Below are 16446 nucleotides of genomic sequence, written 5' to 3'. Positions count from 1 at the left end.
CCTTCAATTCCAATCCAACTGATCCCATGGTGTGGCCTCAAGTTTGATCTCTTACTACTTTATAATTGGCATGGGACCCAAAGCGTGCAAGAAAATGCCAACAATCGCCTGATGGGTGTCTGCTTTCAATCCTGCAATTCTGGCTCATGAAGATCTTGCTCCAGTTTGCAGCAGTATTCATTTGCAGCAAGCTCTGCTAGGTCTCCTGAGGCACTGGTATAATATGATATATTATTTATAATGCGCTTAATACCCAGAGGTTTCTAAACGCGGACCCGGGGATCGAACCTGCGTGGCTCCGTGCCATCTTGCTTCCAAGGCGAGCACATTGCCGCTGAGCTATCTGCCCGAGACTTTTAGGACCAGATTTGAAACCAGATCCCCCCTCCTCTTTTAGAATCTCTATGACATCCAGCTTCTTGGCATCCAGCAGTGACCCAGTCATTCTTTTCCACTGACTGGTATTACTGGGCAGATGTGACAGCTCGCTGGGAGACAGATGCAAACTGTCATGGTTGTGGTGGAAGTTTGAGCAGATGTTTTTGCCAAGCAAAGCCATCCTGTGGATTTCTTTATCTGGAGCGGCGGATGGGGGAATCGTTTCCTAGCAGCGGACACAATAAGAATCCTGGGGCAGGTCTTCCCTCTCTGTAAGATGGGTACCTGGGAGGTGAGAATTCCCTAGATGGTGGCTACTTTTAGGCCTTTTTAGGGCAGCCCATTTGAGCACTGACAGGCATGCTTTTTTAGGAGGTTGCATGTCAAAATCTTAATTAGTTGCTGGCAGCCAAGCAGTTTGCCTTTGACTGTATTTTATCACTCTCCGTGTGGAGATCCGAAAGAGACACTCTGGGCCTGATTCACAGAAGAGTTTTATAATGGTGCAATCCCATAGGAAAAAAGGTCTGTGAATCAGGCCCTCTATGTTTAAAGAGTCAAGATCTATGCTGCCCGCCCTACTCAACAGCAAGATGTCCTAAACGACTTGGACTTATAGGAGATCGCCAGCAAGGCCTTCAAGCTACACTCCCTTGACATATATCATCGTTCTCACTGGTGGCATTGATGATGATGGTGTTCGGATGCATTTCCTGTCTTTCATTTTCCTACAGGACATATTCTGCAATATAGGCTATTACTCAAAATACAAAACTGTCTGGTAAACAACCAATACAGATGGCATGATAATCCTTACCGGACTTTCTCCACCACAGACAGCACATTTCTAAAATGTATGTTTGGCCAGGCACAGCCCAGCAATACTCTGGATAAAATGGGATATATCAGCCCTACCTTAACAGGGAAAATACCTCCAAATAAAGAAACTTTCACAAGAGGTCAAGCGAATCAATAGAAAAGGTTGAACATTCTGTCAAGAGAAAAAAGAAGCAGCTGGCCTGTGCTGCACCATGAGATAGGCACTCAGATGATTTCCATGTTAAAGTTGTTGTTTTCTCTTTTGGAAATGGGAGCAGGAATGCAGTGGAAGCACAGTTTACTTTTATGGAGGAGAATTTGCCCAAATAAAAGTTTGTATGCCCAGTAGGCATTAATGTGATACTTCTGAATATTAGACTGACATGCCAAATGGAAATTGAAACCTTACTGGTAAGCCAGCACATGTTTTGGCGTGGCCCTCGCACCGGTCTTCCTTTATTTTTTTCTGTAACCTATGTAAACCAAAAAATGGCCAGCATGGAAAGGGAAAAAGGACTAAACGTAGTCCTTTCTCCCTTTCCATGGCGGCCATTTTTGGGTTTACATTTTTTTCATTTGCATTAATGGCAGCCATGGAAAGTGAGAAAGGGAGAATGGACTTGCATGGTGGCCTTTTCTTTGGTTTACTATGGCTGCCATGGAAAGGGAAAATGGACTATGTTTCCCAGTCTGCTGGGGCCATTTTTCTTTATTTCGGCTGCTAAACTAAAAGACCATCAGTCTCCTGGTCTAAAGGGCCAGGGTACTAATGGTAATAAGCCCCTCGCTGGCGGGCCATTACCTTGTCAGTTAATGTCCCTGGTGCCCATAGTGATGGGCCCACCGGTTTGGGGCATGTTGCCTAAGTAATTCACCATTTTTTACATGTAAGGAGAGTTCCCTTTCATGTTGTCATGTGTTCAAGGATGCCAATGCATGGGTGGAGATAGTCCATGTTTATGAATGGGAATGAAGTTCCCAGGAGTAAAAACTGTAACACCACATTGATAATTCTTTTCATGGTTATGAGGATATCTCCGACTAATGTGGCAGATACTTTCTGCCTCTCTCTTGGATGATGGGTCTGCATTTGCAGCAATGCTTCTTGCAACACTGACATCAGACCTCCTTGATTATTGAAGGGGAACGTCAGATGATAAAATGACCAATAAGGGGTTGGCCTAAACATTGACTGCAGAATTACAGAAATGCTCTTTTGAAACAGCAGTTTAAACATTGTCTTGAGAACACACTCAGGCTTCAATCCTAGCGTGGCTTCCAGAGTATTTCTAGAGGCTACACAAATGAGTGACCAACATGCCATTTGCTTCCACTCTAAAAGCATTTTGCTAAAGAACATTGTTCAACAAAGAGAGAAGACTGAACAATTTCCTAGGCAGTCAGTCATATGTTACTAAGCTTCTAGGCACAAAGAATGTAGCTGAATGACCAGAGCAGGGAGCTTTAATTAAGCATGTACCAAACACCTGCGGTGATAATAAAATCCGGCCTACGACAAGGGAAAGGTTGGACTTTGTTGGAGAGGCTGGTGTGTGCAATTGTTGACATAGCGTGTATGATTTATTCGACAACTTTTAAGGTTGTGTATGTTACACCATCACACATTTTGGGAGAGGAACACACATAAAGAATTCATGTCTGTGGAAATAATGTGCCGGTCAGTGCAGAGGCATGAGTTGGGCAGGACGTGAAGAACGCCAGGAAACTCAGACAATGAGCAATAATACAACTTTGTATAGGAGGAAATATGGTTTTGGGTATTCATCTATCTGTTTGTAGATGCAGAATTTTCCAATCTGTAGCACATCGGAATGTTTTCCTGTGATGGCAGTAGTGTCTACAGGAGGCTTCTGGATTTGAGAGAATAAATTAGCAATTCAGAATAATGTAGAATAACATTTTAGTTGGCTTTGTAGGTCTATTACAACACCACGAATAAGTATAAGCACTCTTTGGCAAACAGACTAGGAACGTTTTATCAGTTCTTGATATGTTCCACATTAAGCAATAAATATCCTTGTTCAGGCATGGTAATATTGCAGTAATTTTATATTTCAGCAGGCAACAGTTGATGAGATGATAAACAGTGCTTCAAATGAGTTAAGATAGTGTGTGGTTCTATGCAAATGGCCACTGTCCTTGACAAAAAGGAGTGCATCTAAATCAAAAGATCTCCCATGGCTACTCTCAGCACAATAGATTTAAACAGAAAAAGTGTTGAAAGATGTCCGCAAAGGTTGCTGAAGGAGTGATTTCTTTAGGTTCATACTTGGCCCACTTGCCAATATTTAACAAATCGCAAGGAAGTATTGAGAGAATGCTAACCACACATCTACCACGATCCAATAAGCCCACTACAGAAAAATCTAAACATAGAGCACTATATTGTTTGGATGGATTGATCATAAAAGCCATATTATCTGCACCAAAAACTTATTTGGTGGAGTGTAGCGATAAACAAGTAAATAAAAAAAAGAATATCCACATTTTACATAATTTCAAACTGTGCAATTCATGTTGTCATTTGTATTGGATTGTGTGGACCCCGTCCCCAAACAACAGTACAATTCAAGAAAGAAACTGCAACTTATTTGGACATTAGGCAAACATTTGTTTTCCACCAGTAATCATAGTACGTTTTCAGGCAGTGATGGTGGTCTCCCTATTGTGTTCACAACATTTTTTTTCGTTTAATATTTGGTTTGTTACTTTATGAGCGTTTAAGTTCTCGCTCTGTGCATTATCAAAACATAGAAGGGGGAGAAAATGTGCATAGTTTGATGAAATGTCTAAACATTATCCTGTTGATTGATGTATTGGGCCTTTAAAAAAAGAGGCATGAAACGCTTGTTGAAATTAATTCACAAGAACTGGATCCAAATTGGTATGATTTAATGGCTAATATCTCCAATTAGTTATTCTTCCCCAAACATTTGATGCAAAGAATTCCCCTAAAATGCGAACGCGGATACTTGAGTTGGCGGAAGAGAGAAAAAAAGTGTTTGCCCGCCTGATATTTGAGCCCTGGCATAGATGTCTGTTGTAAACTTGGCAAAGAAATTCTCATGTTTTCAGCCACCCACACACCTTCAGCCAGTCTGATTTTAACCTTGCTGTGGCACTCACTGGAAGCGCCACCCTGTTCGTGCAGGACTAGGTTTCCCATTTGCGGGCTTTAGGGGGCACATGCCGCCCGATTCGATTAGATCTCTCACCTGTGATTTTGTCACTATTGGCTACAGCATTATACTTCATCTCTTGGAGCCCAGAATAGGCACTGCTGGCCCAGCGTCGGGCCTGGTCCTCCTCATACCTTAATGCTCAGTATCGGGTCTGCTTCTCCTCATATCTTGTTGATTTCACAGCTGCCAAGGGTGGTTTGGGGGGGAGAGAGGAGGGAGGTTGCTTGCTGATCCATGCCTTATTCGGTGTGTCCCAGCGGTCACTACATTCATTACTCATCTTAAACATGGACATGCACCAACTTTGATATCTGATGGGGGTTTGGTGTCACTGTGTATTATATGGACAACAGATAGCTTTACCTTGAGGTGTCCAATGTGGAGGGCACTTGGTTACTATGACGCTGCCTTTAGAGCATCTAGAGTTGGATGGGTAACCACTTGCTCCAAAGTATTACTTCAAATACTACATTGTTATTAAATGCCTGTTTGAAGGGGATAAGCGGATTGCCGATCACACAATACCCCTATCTCTGGCCATCACTGCCAGGCCTCTAGGCTTCACTCTGGAACTCTATTGGTCTGTTAGTAAATGTTGACAGGTTACCCATTTCTGATGAGTCTATTCATCATTGCATTTATTTTACTGATCTCAAATCATTAGCTCAGGCAGTCCTCTCTAGGATTGACTTTCTGAACTCAGTCTTGGTCTGCCCAATACCTCCCTTGCTAACACCGGAGAGTGTTTCATGCCCGAGAAATTCTGCCTAATTCTATCCTTGCTACACTGTAGATGGCATTTCATGCCAGAGCAATACGTGTGGAAGTATCATGAAAGTTCAACCACATTGCGCCAGAAATTCAACTGTTTCACTGGCTTCAGCTTCCCTGCAATCCAAGCTATTCTTTCTACTAGATAAACACATACTGTTTCTCCCACCTGAATGACCAACAGATTAAAGAGCTCTGGAAGGTTTCGAGAGCTTAAGAGTAGTGATCAACTCCAGCTTTATATGCCCCACATCTGATGAAAATGATCTCCCGCTGGTTATTTCACAAACGTCAGTGGGATTTTGAGTGGCCAACAAGTCATTGTAGTGGCAAGCACATTCAATGTGGCAATTACCACCAATAGGTTTTAGGGGAAAGGATTGATATAAAAAACAGGCGTGGGGTTAAATCAGGCTTTTCGATTATGGCTGGGCCGAACCAGCATGAATAAATATTTGCACCTGGGGAAAGGCGCTCAGGCAATCAGGTGGCTAGAAGAGCAGCGAGAAAATACTCTGTACCGACCCCCCACCCCCTCTTTCCACTCACCCAATGCTTTCCCCAGGTGGCACCATCTTTATTGTGGGTAGGCAACAGGGAGCCTTCTTCAATGCAAAAATACACATTGCACAGTTCCATGAATCAGGGGTTGTGTTGGCAGTACAAAGTCACTTTTCAACAGTGCAAAGTCACTTTGAAACGTGCAAAAAATTCCATGAATCAGGCCCTTAGTCTTTTCCTTCGAATATCACTGATATTTATCTAACACAAGCAGCCTTTTCTCCTTTTCCCGCCCTTGGTATTAATCTATTATGACAGAAACAGAAATCAAATCATGCTGTTTCGCAGGAATGGAGAAAATCTGTTTCCAAACATCAGGGCCTCGCTGCACAAGGCTTGCATTTTTCCTGCACATCTCTCTTGACCTGAAACACGGCACATTTTTTTCCCTCAATTGCAAACATGAAATCTAATGTGCATTCAACAAGAAGCCCTGCTGAATGTTGGCGAACGTATCTGTGATATTTGCAATTACACCTGCACCCTTTGTCGCTGGAGTGCGCGGAAAGGGTAAACACAAGATTTCATTCTTGCGAGGGAGAAAGGATGAGGCGCAAACGTAGCGATTGAAGAAAACATTGCCTCGGCACCGTTTGTAATGCAGGCGCTGTATATTTCCCTGCCTGATTGACCGTAGCTTTCTGAATGCACAGTGGCAATGGAATTGAAGATTGGATGCTATGATGTTGGTTTTTCTTCACTTTAAATTAAAATCGTAAATAAATATGGCCTGCATGAGTAACATGCTTACTATAGAAGAGCAGTCAAGGGTTACAGACTGACTAGGGCACGAAATCCGCGACTGTATGCTGCAAGACTGCGCCTCACCCAAAGAAAATGCACTTGCAATACATACAATGGCCACGGGATGACAGGAGAGTTCACCTGCTAATAACCTGCTCATTTTCGCAAGGAATGAGCAAAATGCTGCCATATCGTGTGCTCCTGTTAGGATAACAAAGCGTTTTTCAATGGGTGCATCTCAATAAAAGAATGTGGTGTGGATCAAGCCTGAGTCTGGTAATTAGAGGACACTGAAGAGGGGCAACTATGCTTTAATACAATAAGAGACACAATATTATGTTAATAGCACCCTACAATAAGAGACACAATAGTATGTTAATAGCACACCAAAAATAAACAAGGTCCCTTGATAGAAACGTAGATCAGAAATTAAATATTCTGCTGGTTTCTAACAACAGTCGCTGTACAAAAGGAACTACTCATGACGACAAACAGCGTGACGTATCTTTCAAATTCAGAGCTATATTGGCAACACCAATCTTGATTACAAATGACTTTGGTCCTCACATTGCCCACCCAGTCCAATGCAAATACACCCCTTATCCTCTGGCCAGACCGCATGCCTGCACTCGTCAACCTCATTTGACCAAACCCCACATAGCCCACCCCAACCAATGCAAAGTTACCCTCTTACCCCCTCAAAACCTTCTGCCAAGAAGACCAACATAGACAACTTGAAGCTTCAAAATCTCCCCTACTCACTGTTTAAGCGCTGCTCAATTCCTCCATCTGAACTCTTTGCCAGTTTGCAGACACACATTTACCCGTTGCCAAACAACACATGAAAGAGTCCTCCCCATGATACACGCAAGAACACGCAATACACTCGAGAGAGGCTGTCTTACATGGTAACCTCCCTCAGAACTCATTTATTTGTTTGAACCTTAGCAATACGCTACTTTGCAGTGCACGCCACTACATAACATGGGGGAGGTACAGACATAGAAGAGAGGAATCAGGCAAATGAAGTGTATAGTTGTAATGCAAGCATACAGGCTTTCACCAGTGCTCAGCTGTATATTTTGATTTGGTATATTTATATCATGCACTTGACGAACTAAACCACATCTAGGTCCAGGTTGTACAAATGTCCGGCTTCTGATCAAAGTTAATACGTCACAAGAACAGATAGTCCCTGTTACTGGGAAATAAAGGTTCTAGGGCTTTCCTAAAAGCCATAAAAGAGGTAACTTGCACATAGATAATGGTCGAGAATTCCATTACTGAGGCCCGTAGACAGAACAACGTCTGTCTCCTCTGGACACACAGCGTGTGGATAGAAAACTCAAGAGGTGAGCAGAGAACACAAGTCAGTAGATACAAAACATGGAATTAACTAAATATGAGGGCGCAGAACCATGTATGCACTCAAAAACCAGGCACAGGATGTTTAAATCTGTCCGCTGCCTGTCATGTAGTCATTGAAGGGTTGTTTGGGCTGCTGGAACTAAGGCCATTTTAGGAAGCTTGAGGCTAAGTCTGACAGCTGTGTTTTGAGCATTTTATAATGTTTTAAATTGCTTAACAGGAATGCCGGCTAAAAAGTTGTTTACATAGTTTAACCTGGAATTAACCGGGGAGCCCACCAATACAGCATGATCTGCTATATGGACGGGTGCAGCAGAACTTATGATACGATTATAGAAAACAGATTGTACAATTGCGCATACCTATGTTCAGCTTAGGTTTGACTGTTAGATACTTGACCTTAGCCGTAAAGCTCATAGGGCTATCAAATAGACTTGAGGAAGCAATAGGTATAGACTCCTTAGTAACATGTATAGGTCTGAATAGAATACACTCTGTCTCGTTTGGGTTTAATTGGAGCGTATTGGTGATCATCCACTGACCAATTTCAGTAGTGTGTTGTACTATGTTGTGTTGTGAGTCTTGTGATGAATCTGGAATATTCGTCCTTTCTCCCAGGCGGGGTGGGGGCACACCCTTTGAGACTAGGGAGGTGAACCCGCTCAGCAAGACCCTCCTTAGGAGTCTGGGCAAGTGGGACCTCACTGGGAGTGATTCCCCTCCGGGGTACAAGTACTCCCATTCCTGTGCAGTACTCCCGGTCCAGAGTACATTTTTCGCCCGCATAGGAATCGGAAAGGATGTTGTAAACCCTGTTTTGGATTCACCGAACATTGACATCTCTTCAATCTCCTTGGCTTCAGGTAATGCTAGATCTTGCCAGAACTCCACAATCAAAGAGGAAAGTACACCACTTGTGTTTGTGATGATGAACATAAAACCACAAGGTACTTTTGATCAAAGAGTACAAATATTAAGCAGTGGGTAGTCTCTGACAGAGAGAAGTACTAGAGGTGTGGAGTCAACGATAGAGTCGAGAGCGATAGAAACTCTCACAAGATGCTGGTAGGCTAGTGTCCTGGCCAGCGAAGAGGCTGGTATAAAGAAAGAAGCGGATGGTAAAGAAACCACACAGAAGCCGTGGTGACCTTGAGGCCTGGTAACCGATGGTGAGACCAGACTGCAGCAGAGAGCCCAGATGCCCAGGCTCGGCCCAAGAAGTGGAGTTTCGGCCGAACAGCAGAAGGAAAGCAAATGCTCTCAAATAGAAAAGGCTGCCGAGAACTCAAGTATCCATCGAGCCGAGCAGCGGAAGAAAAGCGTACACTCCCAAAGAGGTATCGAAGTTGAGAGGGGGGAACAGAGACATACGAGGCTGGGAAAGCCGCAAGGGTTGCATGGACCAAGAAAACCCAAACAGGCAGATATCCCGCCAACAGCTAAATAAAGTAAGCTTATCAGAGGGCAAAGCGGATTTGAGGAGCCCTGAGAAGCTGAGTAACTAACACTCAAGGCTGGAAAAGCCACAAGGATTGTGGAAGCCGAGAAAATGCGAATGTGCAGACGCCCTACCAAGGCTCTACTACAAAGGGCCAGAGGATTTTGGAGAGCTCTGAGAAGCTGAGAGACACTAATATTTGAGGCAGGCAAAGCCAACAAGGTTAGGGGAGACAAGAAAATCCTAAAGGGCAGACACCCCATCGAGAATGAGAAAACGTAATCCTGTCAGAAGGCAAGAGGACTTTGGGAAGTCCAAGGGTCTGATTTACAAACATGTTTTAACATGGGCAACGTCCCATTCAAAACAATTTTGTAAATCAGGCCCCAAGAGTCACACAAAATAGCGAACACAACTGGAGAGAGAGAAACATAAACTGGAGGCTCCTTGCTTAAGTGTAAAACAAGAACATTGTACAGAACTAAGCCCAAATTGGTGAAATTATATTAGCAAATTATTTTCCTCCTGGAGAGCTAATTGTAAAGAACTAGGATTTGACCCACATAGCCCACATAGAGGTTGTGTACTGTGTTTTGTGACATTAATGAACTTGTAAAACCCATGGAAAAAAGATCCAAGTGATTGGGCCAAGCATAAGACACATACAGAGGTTATTTTTCTGGCCTCCTTCTTTTTGTAAGTGGTAGGGCCAGTTAGCTCAATAGGATATGATTTAGACAATCACCCTTATTTTTAGTTGGTTAGCAGTAGCAGTAGCAATAGCACTAGCAGTAGGGCTGGATAAACATGTTTCTTTTTATTTGAATACAACATCCAGTCAACATGGCAGCACACTGTACTCTGAGCCTTTCTTCTGGTTTGGTTCACTATACAGACTTGCTGACCTTCATGTTTATCGAAGTTTCATCTGCACGCGAATGGTAGCAGAGATTGTATTTCCTGAAAACAGCCATAAGAGGTTGCATGTCAATATTAAAAAAACAATGAGGATATGGTGGAGCCATGACCACTGTGTATAATACAACACGAACCACACACTAGTTACGGCCTTCAGCCGTGCCACTGTATATTATATATACTAACCAACCATTAGCCATGGTCTTCAACACAATTATAGCGATTGGCCATGGCCTTTAACTGTACCCACTGTATATTCTAACATATTAATGGGCACTAGCTATGGCCTTTAGCCATGACGACTGAGTACAGCTTTCAACGTTGCCCACTGTATATTTCAAAAACAGTGATGGGCTACTAGGCATGGCTTTTAACCACACACATTTTAATTTTTGAACACTAACCAACCAATGGCTATGGCCTTTGGTGCTGGCCAGTGAGCCCAGCTTTTGTCATGGCTGAGTCCACAGCCTAAATAGTTATTAAGGTAATCAATGTTTTCATGAGCTAACTTATAAATGATGTTATGTCTAATTCCATTATTGATGTAATCAGTTATATACAATGTAATTAGTGTTGTCACCAGTGACGGCATCAGTGATGTAATTTGTAATGTCATCAGTGTTCTCATACAACATGTAATTAGTGGAGTCATCAGTGTTGTGAGGTGTGATGTCATCATTGTGGTCATAGGCTGCGCTACAGGGGATGCAAACTTAAGATGGCTTGTGATTAATTTCAGGTATTTGGTTGAATTAAGTTCTCACCTTAACGTCCCAGCAACTAAAGTGTTTTCCTTGAATTTCAAGGGTTTTGTTATTCCATAGGTTTTTGGAAAGCTTCCAGACCACTAGCATGGTAATCGACCATGGTCAGTGGGCACGGCCTTTGTTCGTGCCCACTGTCCATTTTAAAATGCTACCAGACCACTAGCCATGGCCTTATGCCATGGCTGGTGGGCATGGTCACTCTATATTTTAAAAATGTGTTTTCATTGCTCAAAGACGTTCATCAGTTACAAACTGATTTTGTCCCGTTTTGACAGTGGTATCGTAATTTGTACAAAATATTGCAGGCTTTCAGAATTCACAATGTTTTTAGACAACGCGCCCTGAGATTAAATTATTTGCCATGGACCACACACTCTTGTTAAGCAGCATTTACCAAGCCCCTTGTTTTATGGCCGGTCTCTTGGTGACTGTCGTGATACATTGCACAACCCCAACAAACCAAATTTAAGCAGCACGGAAATGGGAAAAATCACTGTATGCAAGAATAACGTATGTAGAGGTACTTTCTGTGCCCATAGTGAAAATCAAAAGCTGGCACCCATGAATTCATGCACAGTAAGTGAACATATATCTTAAAGTGAAATATACAAATGCAGCTCATTTGACCTTTCCCTTAGAAGAAAGTATGCAAGACAAAATAGCATTGGACTTTTTAAAAAAAAGTAATGAACACCAGAAAAATAACCTGAGAGAAGAAATGTTACAATAAATATGATGGCAAAGTATAAACCATTTAAAACCAGCAATCTGTCATGAAATATTCCCTGGAAAACTAAATCTCAATTCGAAACAAGTGTGTGTGGTCTTGTGAGTAAGCATCTGCACTGGGAACATGACAACCTGAGTAAAATCCTGGTAGCAGAATATTTGAGCAAGCTTGCCAAACTCAAAGAAACACAAGGAGTTGGGTCCACCTTCTAAAGAAAAGTTACACTGTCCACCAACATGTATCCTTTACTGGTGTCATGAAAAGCAGCCACAAACAGGGGAAATAACTGTGCCAGTGTTCAGGTTTGCAAACTCTCTTGCCACATTGTGGGCACGTACTCATGACTTACTTGTCCTCTCATCATTTCCTCTCCTCACTGCAATGTTTGGCTTTCAACAATACTCTGATTTGCAAACATACATTGAAAATTACACATACCATAGTATCACTGAACTACATACATACTTATAGAACTATGTTTGGCAAAGTGTGCAATTGTGGCATTATCCCCCATCTTGACCATGTTTCTCGAAATGGTCTTGTAAGGTGGGCTTGTTTACTAGGCAATATGGCTTTAGGGGGCTGACCCTTACCTTGCTTTGAAGCTAAGTAGGGTGTGTCCCAGTTACTGCAGGGATGGGAAACCCACTATTGCTGTAAACATATACATTTTCTATTATTGACTGGGAGACTACAAATACCAGAATGCAATTCAGCAAAATGCAAAAAATTGACTGACATCAGCACAGTTTAAATAAAAATAATAATTCAGGTGCCCATTCAGTCGCCCATCCATGCAGTAACCGGGAATAACCCTTCTTAGCATCAAAGCAGGACTGACGCTGCTTATGATATGATATGATATGGTATTTGTAACGCGCCTATACACAAGTGTTTCAAGGCGCGGAGCTTCAAAGCAAGGAACAGGCTGGCCGATTTCTCTAAGTCGTCTTGTAACTTTGGCTTATTTATTAGGCAACATGGCTTGGGGAGGCTGGCCCCTTCCTCACCTTGAAGCTAAACAAGGTATTTCCTGGTTACTGCATGGAGGGCCTGAATGGCAATTGTGTTACTGGAAAACAGGCACCTGTGGGCAACACGTGTTTCTTATGATTCTGAACAGTCATCTAACATCATCTTTCTCACTCAATCACACTCCATTCAAAACATGTTTTACCTGTGGGAACATTTCCATGCTCAATAGTTTAATATACAAGAATACATGTTTTTATTATGTAAAAGGTTTTAAAATTCAATAGAAAATAAAATAACAGTCTCAAGTCCACTCTCAGTGGGCTATTTTTCACAGAAATAAGTGATGGGGCTAGTGTAAGTGACTCAAATATAGCCGGAATCAGAAATTTTACACTTAACAATGATTTTACACTTTTCTTGTTACACAGACGTAGGTCTGGACTTATCGCCTCAATGCATTTCCTCTGGCCATTTACAATATGCACTCATACTTCAAAATTTTCTTATGGCCAGATGACAGCAGTGGGCACATGACAATCAAAGGTCATGTGCTCTGCCTCAGACCTGCATATCTTTTCTTTAACTCACTGTTTATTGTACAAACAAAACAGTGTCGACATATGTGTATTTTGGACTGTTATGGGGGAGTTTCTTTCTTCACCACCCCTCAGTTTGACTAGGCCTTCATAAGATAAACATCAGTTGACTCCCCATGATGAAACTGAAATGTATATGTGGCACAAATAGACCCTTCATCTTCTTGTAGAGAAGGAGCTAAGTACCCCCACATCAACCACTTTGCCCATATTGCCTCTATCTTGGGAACCAGAGTGTGAGACACGTGGGGCACCAGTGAAAATACCGATACAGAGGAGAATCCTGGAGGTAAGGTTCCATTGAGGAAGCCATACCTGCATACGAGACAGTATGATGGCCATTTGAATGAAATCCCAGAAGAAGCAGGTCCAATGAATGGCAAAGAAGAATGGTGATGTCACGCAGAGTTGCGCTGACGTACATAGAAGAGATGCAGAGACTAGAGAGTGAAGATATTCTATAAGGCATAAAGAAAGTATCGGAGATAAGTAGCATCTTGGGTTCAAGAGGAAGAAACATATGCTACAAAGCTGAGGAAGTTATCAAGATATTTTACATGTTTACAGATGCAAAGAAACACAAGCATACAAAGGATTCTTGAGGCTAGCTTTATAGTTAATAGATTATGGCATGCGCCGACACATATATATATATATATATATATATATATATATATATATATATATATATATATATATATATATATAGAAGCAAGTAAAGAAGGAGTGTTTTTATAACGTGTTATAGCAGAGCTGAACTAACAAAGGAAGGCCTTTTATTCCAGTGTCTCGCAGTTAAAAAAGCATTTAAATTACAGAAGCAGATCTTAGAAAGGCGAGACTGGATGAGCCAAGAAGCCAAGGTCTTATCTGAATGGGGTCAGCGGACATTGGATACAAATCGTGTGAAAGACCGAAAATCTTGTTCAGAATGCATGGACAAAAACAAGGAAGATGTCAGATGTCTATCAGAAAATTTTATTTTAAATACACTAGGGCTCGATTTTGTGGTCTTCAGTCACTTGGAAGGATAAAGTTGGAAGAACACGATGGTCACACCTAGGCATGAGGGCAGAGCGTGCCTTCACTTTCCTTAATTCTCTAGAGCAAAAGAACACTCCCAAGGACAAGTTCAAAGCCTTAATTGACAGCAGATGCTAATTGGTGGGAAGCTATGGTTGAAGACTAGCTCACCAGCACCTGGGAGTCCAGTCTCCGTGCTGATAACGTAGGTGGAAAAGTACTGACAGAGGTTAGGGTGCCAACCATTGATAGGGGGCCGTGTGATTAAGGGTCCTATAGTTTGTGTAGCCAATGGGACGTCATGTATTTAGTGACGTTCATAGCAACCTGTTTAAGGGGAGGGCTTAGTTGCCCCACCTGATGTTAAGAAACCTATCACTTTTCTTACCCTTTTAGATGATTATGGATCATATACTTAGATGTTCCTTCCAGTCCTATCACTTTCTTCAATAGGTTTTTGTAGTTTGGCAAGTAGCATGACGTTAGTACTACGTAGGTTGACGTCATCAATGAAGATTTTTTGCTATAAAAGAATGCTTTGTTTAAGATGCATTGAGAGATCTTACGCTGAGACGTCCGTTGACGTCCGTTGATGTCCCATGTGCCCCCTGTTTTAGATAATTGATATTAAAACAGTTATCCTTTTGCTAACTGCCTGAGTCATTTTGATTATTGATGTTTGAGTAACTTCTGTATGCCCATTTATCTCAAGGGTATTGCTACCTCATCTTAAAGGGCTGGAAGCCTCCAGTTCATTCTCAAGTATCGACCCCTAAAAGAACAAATAAAACAATCTATCATGTGTCACAAACTCAGTCACTCTCGAATAAATATGAACATTATATATATTTCCTGCAGTCAGACTATCAGAGTTAACAAACTTAGTTAGTAGTTCTCCCTTTTCCATGCAGCAAATACGATTCTATTTTTTCAGGTCACGCAGATTCCTTTGTCAACGGGTGACTGTAATGAAAATGCTGTATTAAAATGTCCACTTTAATCAAATTTATTTTCCCAGCAGGCCACATGAATAGCGGCAAGTTGGGAATGCACTTACAAATGCCCTTATTTTAGGGCCTATGTGCAATGTGGAGGACCAGGAAGTGGGGTGGCATACTGGTGAGTTGAGGAGTGGGTTGAGGGGATTGAAGGTAGCACAAGAGACTGGGTAGGACAATACCTGTGGGGAGGTGGCATACTGGGGGTGGTTCTGGCACTTGGATTGCATGGCTGTCCCCCCACACATGAGAAGGGATCTTATGTCGATTGCACTGGTGCCCCCCCCGCCCAACAGGAGGGATAGGGGGAGTAGGGAATGACCAGGATAGATAGCCATAGGGGGCAACTGGATAAACAAAAAAGATGATATAAGTCACATGGCCAGTGACTATCTATCATGGATTACTATTAGCCCATGTGGGTCTACCATAATGAACTTGGTGACATTATTTGACTCATGCTTCATGCAGTAAGATTGGTGGTCAGATCTTGTCGCTTTCTTTACGCAAATCTGGGCTTCAATTCACTGTGGAAACTATTGTCTGTCCCTGGGATTCAAGATTTTTCAAGTTACTCTGATGTGGTTTGATAGATTTGGAGTGCCTTTTGAAGTTCTGCAAATTTGGCAGCTGATGTTATTTTTGACCAGCAACATTTCTTCCATTTAATCAGTAAATGGTATGCCCTTTTTTCTGATCTTGCAATTCAGTATAAACACATACTGCAAGACTTACACCATCTCCTCACAGTATGTTAGACTACCTTTTATAGTAGCCATGGTTACATCAAACAAAAGTGTTCCTTATATATCGGAAGCCTAAGGATTTTGACTGTAGCCTGATCAAGGACATCTAAGATCCTCAATAGTTAGCTTCAGTTCTTTGGGAAGCAACTATGGACAATTCACACTGAGTGAATGCAGATCTTAAATGATCCTCAAAGTATGGTCTTAACAGTGTTTTGCAGGTCTAATTGAGAAAGTACTTTGTTTTGTTATGGTCTAGAATTATGTCTATTGTCTATTTGAGGTCTTAAAGCTTAGCTAAGAGCTGTTCATCAGCTCAGGACAAACTTGTGTATTTAGTGATGCACAACGGAAGTTGAACGTACAGGTACAATCCACAGTATGTATTCTACTATGTTTGGTCTTGAC

General features: G+C 42.1%; 1 protein-coding gene across 4 annotated transcripts in view; it reads left to right on the top strand.

Moving 5' to 3' along the window:
- The window catches only part of NTRK3 (neurotrophic receptor tyrosine kinase 3), a 1833633-nt gene that overhangs the window by 1083400 nt on the left and 733787 nt on the right, over nt 1–16446 (top strand). The window lies entirely within an intron of this gene.

The sequence above is a fragment of the Ambystoma mexicanum genome, chromosome 11 (assembly GCF_040938575.1).
Source record: "Ambystoma mexicanum isolate Mex_15411 chromosome 11, UKY_AmexF1_1, whole genome shotgun sequence".
NCBI lineage: Eukaryota > Metazoa > Chordata > Amphibia > Caudata > Ambystomatidae > Ambystoma > Ambystoma mexicanum.
Note: the sequence above shows the minus strand (reverse complement) of the source record. Positions and strands in the feature narration are given on the sequence as shown.